The following is a 7200-nucleotide window of genomic DNA, read 5'->3' as shown; positions in this document are numbered from 1 at the left end:
CCTTACTTTATTTTAATGCCATGAATTTACTATATATAGCAAACATTCTTCTATTTCTCAATTTGACATTTTGAAATATTTGTATTAAAGGGAAAGGATACCCTATGATTGAATGACTTTTAATAAAAATATGAATGTTAAACACGATAAAATGTGTTGGTTTCATTCACTTTCACTTATCGGTATGGGAGAAGACGTCGCTCGAAACGTCTCTGTCCGGAGGCGGAAGTGACGTGCGTGCATAGACACTACTTCCGCTGTCTGCTTTCGCATGGCAGGAAGTGACGTATGGACCCATGAGAAGTTTATGGTCAGTTCGGTCCGCAACTCTGACGCAAACAGAATGGCATGTTGTCAAGCGTATGGGTGTAAGAACAGAGTTGGTAAAGTATCGGGAAAGAGTTTTTTCAAGATTCCAGATGCATCAAAAAACTATGATCTGGCAAAGAAGTGGCTTTGCAATATTGGTGTCAGTTCTCTTTCTAATTTTAAGTTTGGAAAGAACAAAGTAGTATGTGAGGATCACTTTGAACCCGAATGTATCGAACGAGATTTGAGGGCTGAATTGATGAACTGTCCGGCGAAACGAAAAATATTGAAGAAAGGCTCGGTACCAACACTTACAATATTCAAAAGGCTACAGGAAGATGACGGAAAACTGCGACAAGAAAATAATGAGGTGAGATGAGTCTGTCTTTTCAAATCCGGATCGCTTTGATTCGACCATAAGTTTACAATCTGGCGGAGGCTGTATTTTCATCCCTTCTCCAATCGGTATCTAATATTATCTTTTTAAAATTCGATTTGTACATTATGTTTAGACACGGCCAACTGTACACGTACGTTGACAGGTACAAAACTGCTGTCGGAACAAAGTCATTTTTTTCGATGCGAACGTCCGATCTACTTGGGCCGCCAGATATTTAAAGTTATGAACTTATGTTCCATACCCATATATCAGAATTGATTTTGTTTTCTCCTATTTGTAGTTATTCACTGATATTCAATGACTTTTTAAAAAATTCAAACTCCGACGGCATACCAAGTGATATTTAGGTAATCCACAAATATCTTTGAAAAATAAAATCGTTTTCATGATGTTTTTCCGTCAACTTTTACCTCTTTTTTTATAACTAACGCCAATAAATTATGTACTTTAGGAAAATGGCACGCGATATTTTTCACAGTGTAACCATGTAACATGTAATCGAACTTTACTCTCTCAAAGTGTTGGATAGTGCGTGGGAATATTTCAGCCTGTCATGACTCAAATAAACTGACCGGTACAAAACCATCTGGACCATCTTGTAAAGTGTGAATTGTTCGATCACAGACCCGCCACTATTGTTCAACAGACTTCCTTTCCTTGGTTGCGAAACATTCTCAGCTACATTGTATTTTGATGTTAAAGTTGTCGCCACATCACAGACAAGTATGGGTGTCAGAGTGCGACACATCCAATTTGCTTTCAAAGTCCGCCCACCCGATATTTAAAATCGTACCCATATTGTGAAATTGTTAGCATCATACCAATTAATTTTTTTCCTTTCTCTTTCGTAATATAATAAACATTGGTGAAATGATTGTGAGAAAAACTGGTGAGACACACCCCAAGAGTATAGTAATATTCGCAAAGTACATCCACAACTTTCGATTCGATATAATATTTGAAAATTTCGTTTTCATGAAGATTGTTTCCGTCAACTTAGTCTCACTTATGAAAATAACACCAGGAAACTACTTAGCTAAGGGAAATATCGAAGTGTGTGTCAGCATGTTAATATGCATTCACTTTGTGACCACGAGAATCTTTGAAAAAAAATAAAAGTAGAGAAATTTCTGACCACGGTTTATGACGTAACAATACGCTATACGGACATCGCTACGTTACCCGTTATGGTTTCTTTCACTCATAAAAAAAGTACCAAATACTTATTTATACTTCTGTATTTTTAGTCCCCGCCGGACGTAGTCCGGGACGGGGACTTATGGATTGGGACTTATGAATCGAAAGGGTATACTAGTATATTACATGTATTTTGTTCTGACGTTGTTCTTTCGATACGATCTTTTTGTAGGGTGTGTATATTACAAGTGGAAGCACTGACAAAGCAATGATGGATGCCGAAAGCACTCCTGGAAGTATCGACAGTAACAACGAACAAAATGATAAGGATGAGGTAAGACATACTCTTTTTTATACTATACTTATACGCTGATAACAGGCAGGAAAATAGGAATTTGAAAATATTTGTTCAGATAATTTTCCCCAATCATCGACATTTCTGAATTTGCAGACAATTAATTAATATAAATACATATTTTCTTTATTCTAGCAAGAAGGCACAAAATCGAACACTCGAAGTGTAGAAATCCAGACCGATCCAGTCATCGTCCTATCATTATCAACTGTGTCCAGTGGTATTCACAAGCGTATGCAGAATGATGACAATGAAGAACAGCAACCACCACCAAAAAAATCGACATCCATCCCTGATTCGACACCCGTGACGTCTTCGCCAAGCCAGATGTTTTTTCATCCAGTCACATCTACACCTTTGAAAGACAGACTTAGAAATGACAGTTTTAACTCTCCCTACTTGGACAGCACAATATCATCTCCTAGACAACTAAGTTTTAGGCGAGATCCTGATTATGAGCCAAGTGAAGATAGTCAATCTGAATCAGAACCAGAAACTAGTGACTTTATCAATGAACCAAAATTTATTGTATTTGAAAGTGCTATTGATGAGTTGTGTAATCAATTGAAATGTTGTGAGTGTAACTCGCCTGTTGACGAAAGTAAAAAGATAGTCACAGGTACATCATTGAGTGTTTCCCTGTATTGTATCAGCGGCCATTTGATTTACAATTGGGAGTCACAACCTGTAATAGGTAAAATGCCCGTTGGCAATTTGTTGGTTTCAAGTGCAATTCTTTTTAGTGGGCAAACCTTCCAACGTGTGTCGAATTTCACTGATCTTATAAATTTGCATTTTGTCGGAAAATCAACCTATCAACAGATTCAAAATGATTACTTGATACCAGAAATAGAAAGCTCGTGGAAAAGTGAACAAGAGAAGGTTTTTACTTCCTTGCAAGGTAAAACAAATACAATGATAGGTGATGGTAGGTGCGACTCTCCGGGCTATAATGCTAAGTATGGAGCCTATACGATGATGGATTCACAATCAGAGAAAGTTGTTGATTTTTCTGTCGTACAGGTTAGTGAGGTATCATCCTCTGTAGCCATGGAGAAAGAAGGATTTCAACGTGTAATGGAACATATGATTACCAATAACGTTAAACCAAGTACAGTAGCAACAGACAGGCATGTGGGTATCCGTAGTGTTATGAAAAAAAAATACACAGACATTTCCCATCAGTTCGATGTCTGGCATCTCGAAAAATCAATAAAGAAAAAAATCATGGAAAAGGCTAAAACTAAGAAATTTAGTGCATTAATGGACTGGGCCAAGGCCATTGGTAATCATTTATGGTTTTGTGCACAACAATGTCAAGGTGACAGAGAACTTATTGTTGAAATGTGGCAGTCCATTTTGAGACACATTGTCAATAAGCATTCTTGGAAAGGTTGTAAGCACTTTCACAAGTGTTGTCACGGCAAATTAACACAACGTCAACGTAGGTTGAAGAAATGGCTGAAACCAAAATCTGCAGCTTTCCTAGCTTTGAAAGAAATAGTTCTCGACAAGCGTTTATTGAAGGATATACAACACCTTAGTGAATTTTGCCACACAGGGTCCCTAGAAGTTTATCATTCAATGATGACGAAATATGTCCCGAAACGTCAAGAGTTTGATTTTAAACAAATGGTTGCGAGAGTTCAGTTAGCCGCTCTTGACCATAACCACAATGTCAATAGGAAACAGGCCGTAATTAAAAAACCTAGAAGAAATACCGCTAGTTTTGGCGAGTTACGCTTCAAAACTGTGTATCACAAAGTCAGTGGTAAATGGGTAGCCCGACCAGTGTATGAAAATAAAACGTATGATTATTTGTATATAATGATGCAAAGGGTAATGCAGAGAAAAACCGACTCCGTCAAGTCAAATGTTGACGCAGATCTTGTTAACCGTCCTAAAAATGTCGCAAAGAAACCAAAACCTCTGAAGGAAGAACTAATTCGGCAACACATCAGTCGTTTTGGTGACATATAAACGGCCATGACTGAAACATTTACCATGTATTGTCTGCGAGCAATAACAAATTTATTCACAGTGAAGGAAACTTGAAAGTTACAGTGTTCCATTGTTACAGTTCTTTATAACAATATGTATGCCATGTTACCAACTATTGTAAATATGTAAATAAATGAATATAAAATGTTATCAATGAAAAGAAACGGCTTCTTGAAATTCTTTGTATCCTGTGTATCCAACTGCAGCCAATGGGAATCTACATACGTATGCATAATAACTTAACCAGCTCCTGCTTTTCGACATTTGCAAATGTGTACAGATCAGATCGTTATGGCGTTTGGAATGGAAGGGACGGGTACCATCACTGGGTACAATTTTGAACCAGAGTATGATGACAGTGAGCATTCAGACGAACATTCTACAGACTACGATACTGACAGTGAATCTGAAGCATCAATCTCAAGTAGAGAAAGTGAGATGGTGGCAATTGGCGATCGTTCGCGATTGACCGGTACATCATGGTGCAAGTGTGCTAAATGCGAAGTCATGACTAAGGCAAAGGAATGTAGCTGTTGCTATGAAATGGATGTGATTGCAGAACAGATGGAAAGTGTCAAATGTATAACAGAAGTTAAAGATCTAGCAGTTATTTGTTTGGAGCCAGTGGTCCTCGCAACAGCATATGTACAGTTTCATATATATAAGCGACGTAGTGGGATGGCACCTGATATACTTACAAACAGGTACGTAAACGAAATAATCTCTTCTAAAGTAATTTTGCACTTAAAGTTGCATTCATTATTTCAAGTAATGGTTGCTCTTATAGATCGTATTTGAAAAAGAAAGAATCGGCATCATGTACAGGGAGACACACCGATGGTAGTAGTGGTTCGAATGTTGACGCCATGTCATCAATTCCAGTGATCATAAATGAATACATTTTTTTATCAACACAGAGGATGATCTGTTTTAACTAGATTCTTTTCAGCCTGAATTTTGAATACACGGACTTAAAGATTCTCTCCATTTTTATAACAGGCAGTGTCGTTTGATGGCATACAGGCAGTTTATATTGTGGGCTCACCGAGGTGAACGACTTGGGAAGCACAATCGGCGTGTGATACCAGCCTGTGTTGTTGGAATGATAAGAAAGCGGTTCCCAGAAAATGATGCAAAATATGTTGGCTACAAAGAAGTGGAAGAAGCACTTGATTTCAATTAATTCACTTTTATTGTTCTTTTTACACTATTTACATACCATCGTTTTGCGTATACAATAAACTAGTGAAAGTGATAAGTTGTTGTTCTATGTTTATTTCGACCTTGCATACAATGACAATAGATAATATTATGACCAACTTTCTACTGCTTTCCAAAGCAACTGGTGTCTTTTTTAGTGACTTCTTGTTTGGCAGGCATGGACAACTATGGATAACTAAACAATGTTCCTTACCAATCTCTTGTCTTATTGTATTGGAAGACAAGAAAATTCAACCATACTGAAAACAATCACAGATACTGACAACATATGAATAATCCTCCTGTAAGTCTTTATTTTTAGTATAATTACGGCCACAAACGAAAGAAAAAAAATCGAACGGCAGGCAAAACATTTTCTCGACATTTTATGACAGCATAAACGATAATTTTACTTGGGAGTACAATCACTGGCACGCCGTGACCGGGTTTTACAGCAAAGGCACATCCCAACATATAACAGACAAATGATTGCGATCATTACAGTAACTGTTAACTGAAATTCGAATTCATAGTAAAATTAGAAGAATTAGGCATAGTACCTTCGTTAGTGGTCTGAAATAGTACACAACCTAATAAAAATTAATTCGTCTTGACTTCCGGTGTCAATCCATTTTGACGTTTGTAAATATGAAACTGCACATACATAGTACCGAGAACAGCGTGATCCGGAGAAATCTTTCCAATTTATTATACATGTCAGGTTCTGCATCGGATCTGATAATAGGTGTACATCAGGAACTTTCCCTTACAATCGACACAATTTCACATTTACCGGACTTACAGTTACACCAGCACAGTGTTGACGGGTAAAAATGATCAATGACTGTTGCTGACTCTACAGCTTTGTTGTCATTTTTATTTCCCTCCCTCCCCGAGTCATTTGAATTGACATTGCTATTGGAAGACTCTGTCTCCGAACTTTTATATGTCCATTCAACATCAACTTCGACGCTATTATACGTGTACTCAGCTGCGGGTTTATTCGTAGCTAACGATCGGTTCATTTTGCGGAGTGGCTTACTTGAACTGACCTATGTTATACTTATACAATGACTCGACATTAACAATACAATGGTACCTTGAAATCTTGAAATGAAAAAACTCTTTCCTGACACTTTACCAACTCTGTTCTTACACCCATACGCTTGACAACATGCCATTCTGTTTGCATCAGAGTTGCGGACCGAACTGACCATAAACTTCTCATGGGTCCATACGTCACTTCCTGCCATGCGATAGCAGACAGCGGAAGTAGTGTCTATGCACGCACGTCACTTCCGCCTACGGACAGAGACGTTTCGAGCGACGTCTTCTCCCATACCGATAAGTGAAAGTGAATGAAACCAACACATTTTATCATGTTTAACATTCATATTTTTATTAAAAGTCATTCAATCATAGGGTATCCTTTCCCTTTAAGTGGTACAAAACATCCATTAAAACTAAAATCAATTTTTTAGGATAAGAATTAAAATGGCTCCCCCCCCCCCCCAAAGTAATGGAATTTAATTTTTTATCCTACATTGCACTATTACCTCGTCCCTAATCAATTGTTTGATCCATTTTCTACTGGGGAAGGGGTATTTGTTTGTAAACAAAAAAAACTGCAAGTTGGAAAAACAGGCTAATAATAAGCAGCATACATAGTTGCATTTATTGGATGAATAGAACAACAGACAATAGATATAAGTAGACTGTAGACTGCAACATAATGCCGTTGGTGGCGCCCTCACAATTTATACGTTATACCGTAATCTAGTCTGTAAGGTACGCCGTG

General features: G+C 37.6%; 1 long non-coding RNA gene across 1 annotated transcript; it reads left to right on the top strand.

Annotated features, from left to right (window-relative positions):
* Window positions 1-642: 642 nt before the first annotated feature.
* Window positions 643-2415, top strand: LOC144444538 (uncharacterized). Its single transcript, XR_013481856.1, has 3 exons — window positions 643-679; window positions 2079-2180; window positions 2337-2415. It is a non-coding gene; the product is annotated as an uncharacterized LOC144444538 (long non-coding RNA).
* Window positions 2416-7200: the final 4785 nt, after the last annotated feature.

This window comes from Glandiceps talaboti, chromosome 13, assembly GCF_964340395.1.
Source record: "Glandiceps talaboti chromosome 13, keGlaTala1.1, whole genome shotgun sequence".
NCBI lineage: Eukaryota > Metazoa > Hemichordata > Enteropneusta > Spengelidae > Glandiceps > Glandiceps talaboti.
This window is presented reverse-complemented; position numbering and strand designations above follow the sequence as displayed.